Source organism: Malus sylvestris, chromosome 7, assembly GCF_916048215.2.
Source record: "Malus sylvestris chromosome 7, drMalSylv7.2, whole genome shotgun sequence".
Taxonomy (NCBI): domain Eukaryota; kingdom Viridiplantae; phylum Streptophyta; class Magnoliopsida; order Rosales; family Rosaceae; genus Malus; species Malus sylvestris.
This window is the reverse complement of record NC_062266.1, coordinates 28,941,348-28,960,700: the sequence shown is the minus strand read 5'-3', so window position 1 is coordinate 28,960,700 and position 19,353 is coordinate 28,941,348. Positions and strand designations below refer to the sequence as shown.

At 39.0% G+C, this 19,353-nt stretch overlaps 1 pseudogene; it reads right to left on the bottom strand.

The window, feature by feature from the left end:
- Positions 1 to 3,355: 3,355 nt before the first annotated feature.
- On the bottom strand, positions 3,356 to 5,477 carry LOC126630264 (pyruvate dehydrogenase E1 component subunit beta, mitochondrial-like; annotated as a pseudogene).
- Positions 5,478 to 19,353: the final 13,876 nt, after the last annotated feature.

Here is a 19,353-nt window from a genome sequence, read left to right as displayed (position 1 = left end):
TGGATTCAAAAAATAATTTAGTCCATAGTTTAGTCCGACACTGCACCAAACGGTTCACTAAGCTAGTCCAGCTTAGGGCTGGTTTGGTATTGCTGTGCTTTGAAAAAAAAACTGATTCGGCTGTGCTGTGAGAATTAGCAGCTGTAAAATAAAGCAACAGAGTGTTTGGTAAACTTTTTTGTAAAAGTGCTTTTGGAAAAAAAAGCAGTATGATAGTGTTTAATAAACTTTTATGTAAAACAGATGTGACTATGTGAAATGACCAAAAGGGTATAATACTATATTATTATTATTATGATATTTTATTTAATATTACTATTTTTATGTGAGGATTTTCACTAAGTTTCACACCTTCATCTCCCTTTCATTGTTCTCACTTTCTTCTTCCTCCGACATACACACATGGACGACAACGGCGACACCACCACCGATTCTCTAACAAACTATGTGGCCGTGAAATCCCAAATCCAAAACCCTAAAAAATCAAGAACCTTCCTCACCGCCTCCTCCTCCTCCATCTCCCCCCCTCTTCACTAATGTCTTTTCTCCTACCTTTTCTCCCACCCCCTCGTTCGATTGTCGTCTCAGATTTCCAGGACCTTCCTCTCTTCGCTTTCCAATTGGATCATTCTTTTTCACTGACCACTCTTCGGGTAGGATTGCCGTTTCGGGAATAACCTCATCATCCCCAACGTCCAAGCTGGGGCTGGAGCTGGAACTTTCTTCTGCAACTGATCTCACTGTGCAAGAGTGTCGCCATAACCCAACAAATCTTGTGTTTTGATGTGCGGTCGAGATCAAACAGTGAGCAGGTGCCACCATGTTTTTGGGTCTCAGTCTAGGCACTGGCGGAAATGGAATTGGATGGACAAGCACGGTGGCCATGAATCTTCCAATTACTCGACGACACGAGAGATGTTCACTGCTTGCTAGTAACAAACAAAGCAACAAAACCCAAAAATATTTAAACCCAGAAAAAGCTATCAACCCAAAAAAATTAACCCAGAAAAGTTGACACATTTTCCATAAAAAAAAGCAAAGAACCCAGAAATTCATAAAAAAACAACAGAACCCAAAAAAGATAACGAGAGAGATAGACCTGGAGAACGCTGGGACGAAGGAAGTTTTAGGTTGGAGATTGGGTTTTTGGGGCGACGAGTTGGGAGTTGGGAGTTGGGAGTGAATGAGTGGACGGGAGGGAGTGAAGTGAACGGGAGGGAGTGAAGTGAGATGCCAGAGCGGAAGAGAAGTGAGACGCGAGAGGGTAGGATGGCCATTTGAAAACTTTCATTAAATGGTACTGTTCACCCGTGTTTTCACAATAAAAAGCTGTTTTTTGAAAGCTGCAAATAGCAGCTTCCCCTTTCCATCTGTTTCTGGCAGCAACTAGAAAAATAAGTGCTTTATTGCTGAGTTACCAAACACAATTCTGACAGCAGCTTTTTTTCATCCCAGCTTTTAAAAAAAATTAAGTTCTCCCAAACGCAACCTTAGTCTAGTCTAAGTCAGTCCAGCTTAATCCCTGAAACTAGTCCAGTCCGAGACAGTCCGGTGCAACAAACGCACCCTAAGAGTATGGAATGGGAAGCGAGGTGTCAACATATGTTTAACCATTGTGTTTATTTGGATTGGAAACCGATTTAATCCTAATTTTCCTTGATTTTCATATCTAAGTATCCAAGAAAAAAGCCATTTAGTACTACGGTCAAGTGATATTCCTCTTTATTTGTAAGTGAGATGTCTTAGTTTCGATTCTTGCAAAAGATATCCAAAAAAAGATACTTAGTACTATGTACTAATGGTGTTACTCTATACTGGTAAGTGAGATGTTTCAAATTCGAATATAAAAAATGACGAGTTCACAACCAAATTTATTTTTCCAACTCCTCAATGTAAATGTATCATTTTGTAAAAAAAATATGTCCGGAAAAAAGTTATCATTTCGTGGGCACTGTGCATCACGAAATGGGGCCAAAACTTGTCGGTTTGGGGTGGAAATCGCAGGAGGGATGACGAGAAGACATTTGAAGGTCGTGCCAGACTTCATCTCGCCGAAAAATCACCTAAATTCGAGCTTGCTGCCGTCGGGTCAGCAATCGGGTCATGCGGGTTAGTCTCTGCCCCGACCTGTTGGTTTTCTCCTTTCCGTTTTCTCCTTTCTCTCCTCTCCCATTGGTTCACTCCCTTCCCCCTTTCTGATTGGTCCCTCTTCCAAATAAAAATAAAAAATTTTATTTATTTATTTAGAGAAATTCCTAAATTAATATTTATCTCCAATTTCCGTTGCTCATATCTTCTTTGTTATAACTTCGATTCACGAACGGCCTTCACCTATGCATTCGTAGGATCAAGCTCTATTTGAAAACATTAATTTTGACCTCGAAAGGTCTAAAGATTTTAAATGATTGTTTTAACTTCAAACTTTATAACTAAGTAATTAAAATTCTAAATTAACTAAATTAGATTAGATTCGCGCAAAAATAATATAAAATCCTGCAAATATGAATACATAAATTATAATAGTGAAATCCAGGAACGAGATTTCACAAATTATCACTGGACCAGACTGAACTAACTATTAGTCTAGTCCGATGTTTGTTATTACGTGGGACTAATGTTAATGAGATTAGCCGAAAACAGTTATGGGATGCTTCTTACCCATCTCCTTTTCACAAACGCAGTTCTAGTGTCATAAAAAGGCTCCATAGGCTATACTCTTCCAGGTAATTTTTTTTTTTTTGTATATATATATATATATTATTTGTGTCTGCACTATGTTTTTGTTTATATCGTGATTTTTGTGAAGTCGCACATGAGAGCCTAGCTACTTTTCTGTGGTTACGAGTACGGAATGGGAAGCGAGGTCTCAACATATGTTTAACCATTGTGTTTATTTGGATTGGAAACCGATTTAATCCTAATTTTCCTTGATTTTCATATCTAAATATCCAAGAAAAAAAAGCCACTTAGTACTACGGTCAAGTGATATTCCTCTTCACTTGTAAGAGAGGTCTTAGTTTAGTTTCTTGCAAAAAATATCCAAGAAAAGATACTTAGTACTATGTACTAATGGTGTTACTCTGTACTGGTAGGTGAGATGTTTCAAATTCGAATATAAAAAACAACGAGTTCACAACCAAATTTATTTCTCCAGCTCCTCAATGTAAATGTATCATTTTGTAAAAAATATATCAGGAAAAAAGTTATCAAATAGCACTTCTATAGTTGTGAAGTTATCAAATAGTACTTTTATAGTAGTGACTAGCAAGAATGCCCGCGCTACACAGCGGGGTTTTAAACCGTAATCACAACTTAACACTCATTTCTAAATAATTTAGTAACCAATCAAAGCAGCTAAATCCACATGCTAAAAATAAGTCTTAGGTTGCTTTCATATTATATTGAATTTACATTAAGAGCAATACAATAAAAGAAAGAAGGTCCGCCCGGATTTCTAAAACTGTTCATGTTCATAATTCTTTCAATTTGCACCTAAATTGTAATAAATTTAGACTGACAACCTATGTTCAACAAATTATAACGATCTTCAAACACAGAAGGAATCGGCATATCCCAAGGTTCATTACTTCATTGATATTTACTATAAACACGGCTGAGCCATTAGGGTGTAGAACATAGTGTGTACCCTCTAATATTTTGGTTGCAATTAGAAGCTGCTGCCCCTCGCACTCTTTGAACACTTAATCTTACCAAGAGCTGCTAAAGATAAGTTGATTGAAAGTGTGGCTTCACAATATAATTTGTACTATTTCTCTTGACATATATGTTGAGTCGGTCAAATTGGGGATCCAGTAATTGGTTCGATTCGATTGTACAATACTATCCCAGCACTAATGACTCTACCATCTGAAAGATTGAAGAAATTATAATTTAGGACTTCACTGTAACCAATAGTTAACCACAGATACTTGACTGAAAGCATATCATAAAAGTGGTCCAAATTCATTCGCAACTCACTTAGAAATGAAGGCTAAATATGCTGTGGATGTGGGTAAATGATAGATCAGAAACAAACAGAACGTAACATATAAAAGATGGTAATGCAATAAAGTAGTAAAGAGACTAAAAAGAAAAGGCGTGCGGAACAGTAGTTGAGAATGCTGGGCACCAACACCAGCAACAGCACCATTTGGTCCTCTTCCAAACAATGGGTACATTTAATGAAAAATAGACCAATTGATCTAGAAAGATGATAAGAATCTTTCAGTTACTTGGAAATAGTTTCTGAGAATCCCAAAGAATCTTTAGTGCCAAGACATCAACCACTGAATATAACATTAAAACTCCAGTATAAAAGTTTTCCATAGATTATAACAAAAAAATAAAAATAAAAAATCTCAAACCCGCATTGAGAAGATAAAGGTCATATAGCCTCTACATTAGGTCTCAAACCATAGTAAGCAACACCAACTCCAATCCCAGTAAACCCAGCCTACAGAATATTTTCCATATAAATGAGGTCAAGTCAGCTACTATGAACTTCTTTGTATCTTATTACAAATTCTTACATATATTCAAATTTTAATATTCACTGAAAAAATTAAAGTTAAAGTCCCTACATAAGAATCTGAACTGAGGTCTAGCTCATTGAATTACTATACAATGCATTAAATTCAAAGTTACAATTGAAACAAATACGAATCGAAAACTCTGTATTGGCAACACAAATAGCTCAAATTGACATTTACGAACATTGACCATAAACTGACACTAATTTACAATAAGATAACCAAATGATTAATGAAAACAAAGAACATTGAATTGAATTATTACACAAAGAAATGGACAAATCGAAGCAGAGGATACCATCTGCATCTTCGTCGTCATCGGAGAGAGGGAAATCAAGTCAAGCCTCCGGATGAATAGAGATATTCCTGACGAACGTGAGAACTTGCTGGGTCACATCGAGATCACTGCGGCTCACCCTGAAAGAAACAAAAAACTGATTGAAAGACAAAATAAAATCACAAAACTTGATTTCTGAAAACAAAAAACTGGGTTGTGATAAATAAGATCGAGAGAGTAAGATCATTGCGGGTTCGAATTCCTCTCCCCGTAGTTTTAAGTAAATTTAGTGTAATTTTTCCATCTGTCAAAAGAAAAAGAAATTAGCATTAATCCCATAAAATATTAAGAGTTTTTTAAACATCATAGAAAACAAAGGTTAGAACTCAACCCACCTCTAGATTAGTAAGACTAAGAAAGATTAAGCTTAATCTAGAGAGAGAAACACAAAGATCAAAACATCAAGCATTTATTTTTGAAACTCAAAGATTAAAACTGTAGGCATTTACTTCTAAAACAAAATAAATGAACAAAACCATGAGCATTAAGGAATGATTATAGTTGATGGATGCAATATGGAATATAAGTTTCTGGAGAGAGAAACAACCAAACTTCACACTGGATCATATTTTGAGAGAGAGAGAGTGGAAGTACCTTTCAACAGCGGAGAGAACAAATTCAATCTTGGGCATAAAAAGAAAAAATAACGAGTTGATCCAGAATGACCCGTTATTTAACGCGTTGTTAACGGATTCACCCGTTAGCGACCCGATCCGTTAAGCATCCACCCAAATACTAATATTAACGGGTCGGGTCTAAAATGCCAAGTCTACTCGGGGTAGCCGCCACAACTGCAGCCTTGTGGGTGAAAGAATTTAAGCTAGGGTTCGAAAACTGTGAACTGCATAAACTCATCAAGGAGTATGGTTTAGCTTTCTTACAATCTGCATCATTGCAGTATGGTTTTTATACAGTTTTACATACACCCGCATGCCATAAACAATAGTACACGCATGCAATAAATAATGTGAGATCATGCAATATTCTTCTGCCCATCTTCGACAGGACTTCATGGGTTTCATTTAGAATAGTCCTTTCACCATGTCAGCAGCACATGGATTATATGTCAGCAGCACATGGCTTATACTCAGGTAGTTTGAACTGAATATTTGGTTTATCACGCCCCCGCAAGCTGAGTGGGCGCGGACGAACAGGAAGCTTGGAAAGAAGATAACTGAACCGTGCGGTGGACAAGCCCTTTGTTAAGAGATCGGCAAGTTGGTCAGTAGATGAAACATATCCCACAACAAGTTCATTTCTAGTGACTTTCTCTCGAACATAATGATAATCAACTTCCACATGACGCATACGAGCCTGATAAACGGGATTGGAAGCCACTGTCAGTGCACTGATATTGTCACACCACAATTTTGGTGGAGTGAGAGGAAGACGAAGATCACAAAAAATGTGTCTGAACCAAGATAAGGTGGCAGCTGTGTAGGCCATTTGGCGATACTCGGCCTCCGTACTTGAGCGAGACACGCCGCGCTGCTTTTTAGAACTCCAGGAGACCAAGTTATCCCCTAGAAATATGCAATGACCACCAGTGGAGCGACGATCATCAGGGTCACCAGCGTAGTCAGCATCGGCAAATGCTGTGAGGGACAAAAAACTGGGTTTATAAACGAGACCGCGATCATGAGTGGCTTTCAAATAGCGAAGAATGCGTTTGACGGCAACCCAATGTGTAGTGGTGGGCGAATGCATATACTGGCAGACTTGATTCACAGCGAAAGCAATGTCCGGACGTGTGAATAAGAGATATTGGAGAGCCCCAACAATACTTCGAAAGGTTGTTCCATCCGCCAAGGGCTCGCCCTCATACAAACTAAGCTTGCGGCCAGGGAGGGCTGGAGTAGACAAGGGTTTGGCGTCAGCCATCTGAGTTCGTTTGAGGAGGTCCAGGATATATTTTGACTGTGTTAAGTACATGGCCATTGGCGTTCTCGTAATTTCCATTCCCAAAAAATAATGCAAGGGACCAAGGTCCTTCATGGAGAATTTTCGACCCAATTGATGAATCAAGGTGGAGATGTGAGCTGGATTATTACCGGTGACGAGGATGTCATCAACGTAAATGAGCAAGTAAATGACATTAGTTCCATTGCAGAAAATGAACAGCGAAGAATCTGCCATGGAGGCTTGAAAGCCGAGCTCCTCCAGATGGTGAGAGAAGCACTGAAACCAGGCACGTGGAGCCTGTTTTAAGCCGTATAAGGACCAGCGAAGACGGCATACATGTGACGGAAACTGCGGATCGACAAAACCAGAAGGTTGGCGCATGTAGACTTCTTCATTTAAAGAGCCATGAAGGAACGCATTTTTGACGTCAAGTTGGCGAATTGGCCAGTTAAAATGAAGAGCCACGGAGAGAATGATCCTGATGGTAGCATGAGTGACGACGGGACTAAACGTCTCACTGTAATCAAGCCCTTCTTGTTGATGGAAACCATTGGCAACAAGACGTGCTTTAAATCTTTCAATGGAACCGTCAGATTTCCGTTTAATACGGTAGACCCATTTATTTGGTAGGACATTCATGGAGGGATGAGAAGGAACTAGGGACCACGTTCCTGTGCTTTGTAGAGCATTGAACTCTTCTGCCATTGCCATACGCCATTCGGGAGACTTATTTGCCTGTGTAAAACAAGAGGGCTCAACAAGTTCATTAGTCACATCAGAAACAAGAGCATACTTGGGGTTTGGCTTCTGAATGCCATCCTTTGAGCATGTAACCATGGAGTGAACAGGTTGAATTTGTCTCTGAGAGGAAGGTGAGACAGGAGCAACACCCATTGCAGTCGTAGGGGATGGAATGGAAGAAGGGGCAGGGAGGTGCGGATTTGGTGGGAAATTAGAGGAAATAGGGTTAGGTTGGGGGGATGGTATAGTGGGATGCATGTGATGGTGCGGATGTGGTGGTAAAGGGCAGGGAATAGGACTAGGGTTAGGTGGGTGAGATAATATGGGGAATAAGTTGGACGGATGCGGGTTTGGTGGTACAGTTGGGAAAATGGGGTTCCTAGAGGGATAATGGAAAGAAGAGGGGTCAATGTTCAGTACCATAGACGATTGGGAGGATGAGGACGTTGTAGAAATGGATTCTTTGTATGGAAAATTGGTTTCATCAAATAGGACATGGCGTGACAAAAAAATGCGACCTGTGGACGTATCTAAACACCTATAACCTTGTTGATTTAATGAATAACCTAAGAAAATGCAACGTTTGGAGCGAAATTGCAGCTTGTTAGTATTATAAGGACGAAGAAATGGAAAACATGCACACCCAAAAACTTTAAGAAAATCATATTGAGGAGATTTTTGAAACAGTTTTTGAAAGGGAGACTCATCATGGAGAACTTTAGTGGGTAAACGATTGATCAAATAGTTTGCTGTATGGAAAGCATCATCCCAAAAAGAAGTTGGTAAGGAGGAATGAGCAAGAAGAGTGAGACCAGTTTCAACGATATGACGGTGTTTACGTTCGGAAATTCCATTTTGTTCAGGATGATGTGGACATGTAAAACGATGTAGAATGCCATGTTGAGTCAAAAAAATTTTGAATTTGTTGTTTACGTACTCCCCTCCTCCATCAGTTTGAAAGGATTTAATTGTAGTGTGGAACATGTTTTCAACCAATTTCTTAAAGGACACAAAAGTGAGAAAAACATCAGATTTTAATTTTAAGGGATATAGCCAAGAGTAGCGAGAAAAATCATCAATAAACACGACATAATATTTAAAACCATTGATAGAAAAAGAAGGTGAAGTCCATACATCGGAATGAACCAATTGTAAAGGAGATGAAGACCTAGAGACAGACAATGGAAAAGGTAACTTGTGACTCTTGCCCATGGGACATGAGTGACATAACTCACTAGTTACAACGCCCTTAATAGGCAATTTGTTCCTAGAAACCAAATTTTGCAAAATATGAGAAGATGGATGACCTAACCTAGAGTGCCAAATTGAATTGGACACTCTAGTTCCTAAAAATGCAGACACGCCTTTAATGGAAGATGAAACACCAGAAAAAGGGTAGAATCCATTCCTACTCGGGCCTTGTAAAAGCATCCTCCCCGTGTGGAGTTCCTGAACACAGTATGAGTTGGGATATAAGGTTAGAGAACAGTTATTATCGGTAGTAAAACGATGGATAGAAATAATATTGGTTGATGCATTAGGGCATAGTAGTGTATTAGGTAATGTGAAAGTAGAGGTAGGTGTACGAATGGAAGTGTTGCCTATGTGTGAAATTTGCAAACCTGTGCCACCAACAACTCCATTGACTTGGTCCATGCCAGTATAAGGATGAGGATGCGCAACAGTAGCTAGATTATTGGTGATGTGAGCATTGGCCCCGGAGTCAAACAGCCATTCCTGTATGGCAGGTGCTGTTGCAGAAGCAGGAGGAGCACGAGCAGCAAAGGCTTGAAGACGTGGTGCAGGGACACGTCCCTCATAAGACATATTTAGGCGGTTGAAGCAGTCAATCGCAGAATGACCATAACGATTACATATTTGGCATTGAATCCGGCTTGTAGTAAAAGTACCTTGGGAAGGAGAGGTGCCAAGAATCCCATCATGTGGGCGGGAGTGGGATACTTGGTGAGAGTTGGACCCTTGGTGATAGTAGGAACCTTGGTGAGAGGGTGAGGAGCTGTAGTGGCGATTGGTAGAGCCGCGACCAGTATTGAAGTTACTACGACCACGGAAGCCAGTAGAGGATCCTCGTCCTCGAGAAGATGCAGGTGCGCGGTTGCCATTGCGAACGGCGGCAAGGACAGTGAGCCCACTGTCAGTACCAAACGCGGAATGTATTTGCTGTCGTCTTTCAGCGCCAAGGAGGAGGGCTTCCAAAGCACTGTAGGTAATAGCCTCATCACGGGCTTGAGCGGAAGCAACGGTACTTTCATAGGCCGGACCAACGTTGTTGAGGATGATGGCAACGATGTCGGAGTCGGAAACGGGAGCACCAGAGAGAGAGAGGGTATCTGCGAGACAATTAATTTTATCCAAAAATTCAGAAATGGAAGAATCACCTCGGTGAGTATTCATCAACTCACTACGAAGCTGGAGAAGGCGACCGGTGGACTGAGAAGCATAACGATCACGTAGTGTTGTCCAGGCAGAGTGGGAGCTGGTTTTCCCAATTAAAGCAGCAAGCACGGTAGGATGGACGGAGGAGTTGATCCATGACATAACAGTTGCATCCTGTTGTATCCAAGTGTCGAAATCAGGGTTGACTTTGTCAGTGATGTTTCCATCCTCATCTGTCAGCAATGCTGGGGGACACTTACTAGTTCCATCAACAAAGGAAACCAGATTTCGACTGCGGAGGAGAGGTAGCATTTGGGCTTGCCAGAGAGGGTAGTTGGTACGATCAAGTTTGATCGTGAGAAAATTGGAGACATTAGGAAAGGGAATGGGAGAGGAAGATTGAGAAGCCATGGGAGAACGGGGAAAAAAAAAAATTATTGTCGCTAGACTTTAGCTCTTTGATACCATGAAAGAATTTAAGCTAGGGTTCGAAAACTGTGAACTGCATAAACTCATCAAGGAGTATGGTTTAGCTTTCTTACAATCTGCATCATTGCAGTATGGTTTTTATACAGTTTTACATACACCCGCATGCCATAAACAATAGTACACGCATGCAATAAATAATGTGAGATCATGCAATATTCTTCTGCCCATCTTCGACAGGACTTCATGGGTTTCATTTAGAATAGTCCTTTCACCATGTCAGCAGCACATGGATTATATGTCAGCAGCACATGGCTTATACTCAGGTAGTTTGAACTGAATATTTGGTTTATCAGTGGGGAGCAGAAGAGGAGGTGAAGGCTTAAGGCGGGGAGGTGTATTGTGCTTCAATTTTAAAAGTATTTGCCTCATCCTCGAAAGCTCGGTTGGCTTTCTAGGCTTTGGACCTTGGACAACAAGAATGGATGGCTTCTTTTCCGTATCCTTCTTCCCTCTCTTCTTCTCTATTGCTGGCACCTCATTGGGAATAAAGTCTGCTATTGCCTTCCGGTAGTTCTTGTCTACCTCAGCATGAAGCTTCTCTTGATTAGCCAGGAACAGCTGAGAAACGCCAAAATACAAGTTCAAAACAATATGTCAGAAATGCACGTTAACTCCTCGCTTCTTCATACCTTAGAAGTTAGATGCGAGAGAGGTCGATATGGTTATTAAAGGCAAAGAAACCGTAAAGCTGTGAGAAAGTTCAATTCCAAAATGTTTAGCTAAAAGGACTAGAGTTCAGAAAACCATTAACACTACCAATAATTGTAGTATTTGTTTTGCGATGAAGCCCAACAGGAAAACATTGTAGATTTGCATGGCGAATCCTAAACAGTTGTAACCATCACTTAGTTGAATTCAGAAAAGTTCAGTCCCAGCAGAGAGAATAAGAGTTACGATCTTGTAAAAAGTTATGAATAACCAAGCTGAGTGGATATCCGGAGCTACATGTCAACAATTTGTGGCTCTTCTTCAACGCCTATTTTGTTCAAGTATTCAATTATTGATTGAATCAGCAATTCAAAAACGAAAGTTAAATGAAATAAAAAAACTATAAGCATCAGTCGAAAGAATCTTCATATGCATTCCGACCAAAAACTTCAAATTGAGGCAGTAAAGTAAGAAATCGACATTACTCGAAGAGCTCATTAAAATAAAATATTGTGATGTGCCGATCATAATTGGGGAATCGGTGGCGGAGTCCTTGAGCGACTCGGAGTCGATGAAGGGATCGAATCGCTGGGAGGAGAGTCGGGGGTCGTAGCCCAGGTAACCGTCGTCGTCGAAAGGGCGAGTTGACCCGGTGGTCGGGACCGAGTCGTCTCCGGGCTGAGTGAACGAGGCCATGATCAAGTCAAGTGCACTGATGAGCGAAATGCTTAATGCTACCGAAGGCAAAACTCACGCCGGAAAAATATCGGCAAGCTTTATGTTGGGCTAGGCCGAATCACTGGGCTTTCATTTGGTGCAGCCCAGCTTCATGTTGGGCTAGGCCGACTCACTGGGCCTTCATCCGGTCCAATGTTTTAATTTGGATGTTTTTGTGATTTTGGGTTGGTAAGTTTAAGGGGGTGTAATCAAACTTGGATTTGAAAGAATTTTAAAACATTTTAAATTTCTAGTGTAGTCAATTAAAAGATTTTAAAGGATTTTAGAATCTATTAAAATATAGGTGTAGTCAATTAAAAGATTTTAGAATCCATTCAAATCTAAATGTAGTCAATTAAAAGATTTTAAAGGATTTTAGAATCCATCCAAATCTAAATGTATTAAAAAAATTAAGATTTTAAAGGATTTTAAAAAGTTGTGGATTTTGTAGAATTTGAAAACAAAAACTATATATAACCAAAACTAAAAAGAATCCAACTTCACCCCCTAGGATTTCAAATCCTTCCCCCACAATCCACCACAATTCATTCAAATTCTTTAAAATCCATATGAATTTTTTAAGAGTCTTTAATCCATATAAATCCTATCAAATATATCACTTTTAAAATCTTTTTTAATCTTAAGGGATGTAGTCAAACTAACTTTAAAGGATTTTAAAGGATTTGCTACCCAGAAGACGAAAGTTCTCAAGGTTGGATGTTTCCTCCTCAACTTTTTCCTTCCTGCTCGATTTGGATTTGCCTAGAGACCATACGATCAAGGCCTGATACTGTCGAGAATGTTCTTTTGTATTTTATGATTTGTATACCTCCATGTAATTTGGCGAACTGTTTTTCACCTATCAATTCTGCAAATTCATTTGGAAATGAAACTGGTCGATTCACTTCGTTCGAATTTAAAGAATCCACAGCTACAGGTAACTCATCTATTACCGTTTTCAGGTTTCTTGCCTCTGTTTTTTCCTTTTTACATCACTTCGTTCTGAGTTGCCCGACTACGTCGAAGATTATGTTTGATAAAATGTCAGAATACAATTTTGGAAAGGCTCCATCTCAGCTGCAATAATCTTAAACCTCTTCGAAAGGTTTCTCTTGTTAATGCATTTGATAATTCTAACTTCTTTTTGTAACTTATTTCGGAAGTTCCATGAGATAGACATTTTTTTCACATGTTCGATTTTTTTTTTGGGCTAAATAGTCAAAATGGTCTCTGAGATTTGCATAACTCATCACTTTGGTCCATAACATTTCAAATCGATAAAAGTGGTCCCTGAGATTGTCCATCATCCATCATTTTGGTTCTTCTGTTAAAAACTCCGTCCTGGAGCTCTTGGCCGGAAGTTTGGACAATTTTCAAAACTTCGTAACTCAATCGTTTCTTAATCAAATTCGACCCATAATATATCAAAATGAAGATAGAAAAGTCTAGAATAAGATTTTACCATTTAGAAGCCTAATGGCAGCTGGAGATAGCCGGAAAATAGCATCAAAGTTGACTGGTTCGAAGGAAAACTAGAAAACTCACCGGAAACTGGGTAAACTTTAAACGTTCATAACTTCTTCAATACTTAACAAAATCAAGTGATTCAAAAACAAAAATCATATTTCTCAATGAGATGAAGAGAATGGTACCTTTTTGATGGCTAAATCTCCGTGGTTTTTCCGGAAAACGGCTTGAAAGTGGCTGTCTTGGTCTCGAGTTAGCCACTTTCGAGCGATTTTCCGGCCAAACCATGGCGATTTAGCCATCTAAAAAGATACCATTCTCTTCGTCTCATTGAGAAGTATAATATTGGTTTGTGAATCACTTGATTTCGTTGCATATTGAAGAAGTTATGAACGTTTAAAGTTTACCCAGTTTCCAGCGAGTTTTCCAGTTTTCCCTCGAACCAGTCAACTTTGAGGCTATTTTCCAGGCATCTCCGGCAGCCATTGGGCTTCCAAATAGGTATAATCTTATTCTACACTTTCCGATCTTCATTTTGATATATTATGGGTTGAATTTGGTTAAGAAACGATTGAGTTACGAAGATTTGAAAATTGCCTAAACTTCCGGCCAAGAGCTCTGGAACACTTAACGGAGTTTTTAATGGAATGACCAAAATGATGGATGGTGGACAATCTCAAGGACCACTTTTATTGATTTGAAATGTTAGGGACCAAAGTGATAAGTTATGCAAATCTCAGGGACCATTTTGGCTATTTAGCCTTTTTTTTTTAATGGCTTAAACCTTTATGGTTAGTAGTAATACATTTTCCAGTTATGGCTTTTCGAAAGAGAAATTTTATTTATTTAGATTTCAAATCGATTTGCAAGAAATTTTGTTAGATTAGTCTCCAAGGTGTGGGAGCAGGCATATCCAAATTTGTTTGTAGGAAAATATGAATCAAATTCTTAGAGAAATTATGTGGATATCCTAGAGTTTGACAAATCAAAGCTAAAAACCGCGTTGATCCAATTTTCTTTCTATTGACTAACAAGGCTGTGATGTCTATTAATTCCCTAGTCTTAGGAGGGTGTATACGATTGAGAATTTGAGAGACTATAATGGATTTATAAATCTATGGATTTATAAATCTATGGATTTTTATGGAGTTTAATTGATTTGTAGAGATTCCATATAAAATTTTGATTCAATTCCATCGAAATCTCATGGAGAGATATGAGATTTGTGAATGCTTAAAATACACTACGAAATCTCTTCAAATCTCCCTAATTCTTCAACTTTCTCAAATTCTTTAAAATCAATTTATAATTGAATACACCTGAAATGTTATAAACTTTTTAAAAATCCTAATTGAATACACCCGGATTTTTAAGGATTTTAATAAACTATCTTAAAATTCTAATTGAATACACCTGTAATTTTAGAGAATCATTTAAAATCCTGATTGAATACCCCTAGATTCATTAAAAGAATTAAAATCCCTCAAAATTCTAATTGAATACACCCCTCTTAATCTAACAGTGACGGACAGGCTATTAATTCCCTAATAGGGGGAATCATGACCCAAATGATCAGAGACAGAGGGTTGTGGAGTGCTTGACTTCCATTGCAAGAATAGGAGTTGCTTGTTCCGTAGCAATGCCGAGAGAGAGAAAGGACATGAGCAATGTGGTCGTTGAACTGAGTCTAATAAGGGACGTGCTAACTGGAATCAGAATGCCGAGTGAGCCTGTCATCATCATTTCAACTCCCATGGAACTTTAACAGTAGTTTGCGTGGAGTGGAACGAGTGAAGTGGATTTAATCTTTTTGCAGTTGGTTTTATTGTATGATTTGTGAATGATCTTTGTAAGATCATCTTTGTGCTTGCTTGGATGTCTACTTAAGTTTGGTGTTCTGTCGGTTTTAATATTTTGCATTACTAAAGTTTGTTCAGTCTCCAAATTTGTCAGTCTTTCTTACTTTCTTTGTTTTTATATTTATTGTTTACACACTGTTATCGTCGAATATATTTGATTGTGACTTCATGATCCTTATTATCATTAGAATTTAATTATTTTTATATTTTCTTAAATTGCTCCCACACTTTCTTCTATAAAGTATTCAGTTGTGTCTTTCAAACTACCCAATCGTAACACTAATCAGTTGTGTCTTTCAGCTAATGCAGCCTCCATCATGCAGAAATTCTCTCTTGCAAGTTCTAAGCACTACATAGTTTTAGTGGCATCACCAGTTCATTAAATGTTTGTATGTGTTTTAAAATTATTCCAACCATTCCATAAATGTGTGTCATGTAATGTCACCCGGTTGCACGAGAGTGTCTGAGTGCCTCTAGAAATCATGGACACCAAAAATTATTCATGTTCTTTTTTAGTCTTTACGTCAACTTAATTGCCAAACGCACCAAGCAGTGGCAGATGCATTTAGGGACCCGGGTGGTCACAAGACCACCCATAAGCCCAGATAAGTAGTTATGAGGACCTTTGAGGATCATCCAAGTTTGGACATGTGGTGGAGGAGAAGAGTGTAGCGACGGAATTTGATGTATGAAACAATATTACAAGCGAAAATCATCGATTAGTTCGGACAACTCTATTCCAAATAGTTCAACTTTAATTTGGATAGTTCCAATTATATTCAGATAGATCAACTCTAATTTAAGGACCACCGAATGTTAGAATCCTGAATTCACTACTTGCATCAAGTCCAATTGAGTAGGCTGACACTTGCCACTCTCTTTTGTTTTTCTTCTTCCACGCATGCAGCAAGAACAAATGGCTGTCAGTGTCAACACTTAGAAATTACCTACCACCAATAATTGTAAATACCTTACTTCTAGTTCCCTTAATTAATATCAAGAGCTACAATTATTGCATGCATTTATATAGCTCTGCCTAAATGGAGTTCCCAGTATCCAGATTATTATTAGAATTTGGTTTATTTTCATGCAACTGCTCTCCCGTTTTAGCTTTGCCTTCTCCTCCTCGCGTCTAGTAGGAACTGAGGTGGATAGGTTGTCCTTGCTTGCCTTCAAATCTGAAATCGCCAACGACACACTCTGTATCCTTAGCTCCTGGAATGGTTCCCTCCACTACTGCCAGTGGCAAGGCATTACTTGCAGCTGAAGACATGACAGAGACATGAAATATTATGTAATACACATCAAGTATTATCCTTTGTATATAAATAGTACTATATACAAATCTTCATACGGTTTTCAATCCCGCAGCATCGTGTGGGACATTCCTTGCTAGTTTGTATCTAATCCACAGAGAACTTACAAACTTGATTGTTTCACGAGTTACAGAGTACGCAGTTGGCGGTGAACCATCAAGACAAGGGACATAAACAGTTATGGGATCCTAGTGTTAGGAATGTTCACGGAAAAAAGACCAACCAAAGAAATGTTCAAAGACAGTTTCAATCTCCATAAAAGAACAATGCAGATTGTGGATCCTGCTCTCCTCGCCGCTGTTGAAGAGAATGTGCGCCTGCAGCAAAAGGAAAGGAAGCAAACTACATCATGTTGGAAAATATTAGGATTTTAGTTTATTTGAATATTTGGTTTTCTGGGCTTAGCCCGTTAACATTAGGGTTTCGGTTTCTTACCTTTTTAGGTTAGGGTTAGTTTATTATAAATAGCATGCTTGTTATTCAGTTTAGAATAAGCTAGTCACAATGTAGCCTCTTAAGGTTTTGTAGCCGTTTCGGCATTTTCGTTTATTTAATAACATTCCTATTATTTTGTTAATCTTGTTCGTTGCGCACTCTGATATTCAACTTGGTATCAGAGCAGGTTTGATCCTTCGGGATTTAATCTGCCCTTGATTCGTATCAGTTTGTTTGTTCGTCTTGTTCGTCTTGTTTTGTTCGTTATTGGCGTTTGTTTATTTTTCCAGTTTCGATCGTGGAATATTTTCATTTTCTGGTTGGTTTTTTGTTTGTCATTCATATAGTTGGAAAAGAAAAAAAAAGGAACGAAAGAAGTTTCTGGAATTAAAGTTTGGACTCGCGCCGACGCTGGATCAAGTTGATCCATCATCTACTATTGTTCCCGTATACATTGTTGCCTGTATTCTCGACCAGCATCCACTGCCGCGCCGAACCTACCATCCAACACCAGCCGCATCCGCATCACCACACCGTTTCCTGCACTGCATCAGCACCCTCTGCACGCCTGCACAGACCCGTTGCTGCACCACTTCCGCAACCCCAGACGACATGACCTGCTTCATGTTGCCAGAATCACCAAAGCCGTACCTTCGTCGAACCAGCATGCACTCGTGTGCCCAGTTTTGCTGCTGCTGCACTTTGCACTCGTTAGTCCAGAAAGAAAAAAGAAAGAAAAATGGGAAGGAAGGAAAGGATAGAAAAAAGGAATAAAAAAAAAGAGAAGGAAAAAAAAAAACCGTTTGCTGTTAGTTTGAGGCCCACACGGGTAACAAGAAAAAAATGGTTAAGTTTGTTTTTAGGTCCACACGAATTGTTGCCCTATTTGGGATTGTTTTGTGACCGTCATTTGAGTGTTTGGAATTGTGACCACTCAAGTGATAGTATTTATGTTTGTTTGTTCGTTCGTTGCTACAATTGAGATATGGAAATCTCGTCCGTTTAGTGACGGGTTCTTTCTATACTCTCAACTCTAGCCAGTTTGCCAACCAGAATTAAGAATCAAGTCAAGAATCAAGAATCAAAAACCAGTTTGCCAGTTTGCCAGTTTGTCAGTTTGTCAGTTTGTCAGTTTGCCAGTTTGTCAGTCAAGTTAAGTCAAGAATCAAGAATCAAGAATCAAGAATCAGTTTGCCAGTTTGTCAGTCAAGTCAAGTTCGCCAGTCAAGTCAAGTTTGCATGTCTGCCAGTCCGCATCTGCTTGTTTGCAAACCCATGTCGTATACCGCCATGAGTTTGACGGGGGGGGGGGGGGGTGTTGGAAAATATTAGGATTTTAGTTTATTTGAATATTTGGTTTTCTGGGCTTAGCCCGTTAACATTAGGGTTTCGGTTTCTTACCTTTTTAGGTTAGGGTTAGTTTATTATAAATAGCATGCTTGTTATTCAGTTTAGAATAAGCTAGTCACAATGTAGCCTCTTAAGGTTTTGTAGCCGTTTCGGCATTTTCGTTTATTTAATAATGTTGAGCAAAAATTGTACATAATATGTAAACAAATAATTCACTCGACACAATTTCACCCTCATTCAGTTTTCCGAAGAGGGTTTTATTAATTCGAGTTCGACCCATTCTAGGCTACACGCCTATTAATTACAATCTTTCTTTTGGGAAAGAAATACCCTTTGATTCCAATTCGAATAAAAAAATGTAACTTGAGGAATTTGATGTTTGTTTGATTTTGTGACTGCACATAGGTTGAACCCTAGATTGCCTACGTACCCTCTTGAGGGATCAAGTCACTCGTAGTTCATGGATTTGGTATTTATTTGGATTTGATGCCTTGTGCAGTTTTAGCTCATGCGGGCGAGGAGCATAGTGCCTTATGCAGTTTTAGCTCATGCGGGCAAGGAGCATTTGAAAATTTGATATGGCTTCATGCCATTTGAGACTTTTCTTCGGCTTTGTGTCATTTGAGACTTTGATACGGCTTCGTGCCCCTTTGAAAACTTTTCTTCGGCTTCGTGCCATTTGGTATTCGATAGCAGGAGTGAATTTAGTTTATATAAACCAGGGATTCGTTTCGGTTTCACGGTTGCGTCTAAAATTTGATATTAGACTGCCTACGTATCCTTAACGGAATCAAACCGGCGTAGTTCGTTAAAACTTGATATCATGGTTGTGTCTGAAAATTGATATCAGACTGCCTACGTATCCTTAACGGAATCAAACCAGCGTAGTTCATAATCTTGATTTCATGGTTGTGTCTGAAAATTGATATCAAACTGCCTACGTATCCTTTAACGGAATCAAACCAGCGTAGTTCGTAATCTTGATTTCATGGTTGTGTCTGAAAATTGATATCAAACTGCCTACGTATCCTTTAACGGAATCAAACCAGCGTAGTTCGTAATCTTGATTTCATGGTTGTGTCTGAAAATTGATATCAAACTGCCTACGTATCCTTTAACGGAATCAAACCAGCGTAGTTCGTAAATTTTTTTGGGTTTGCATTCTT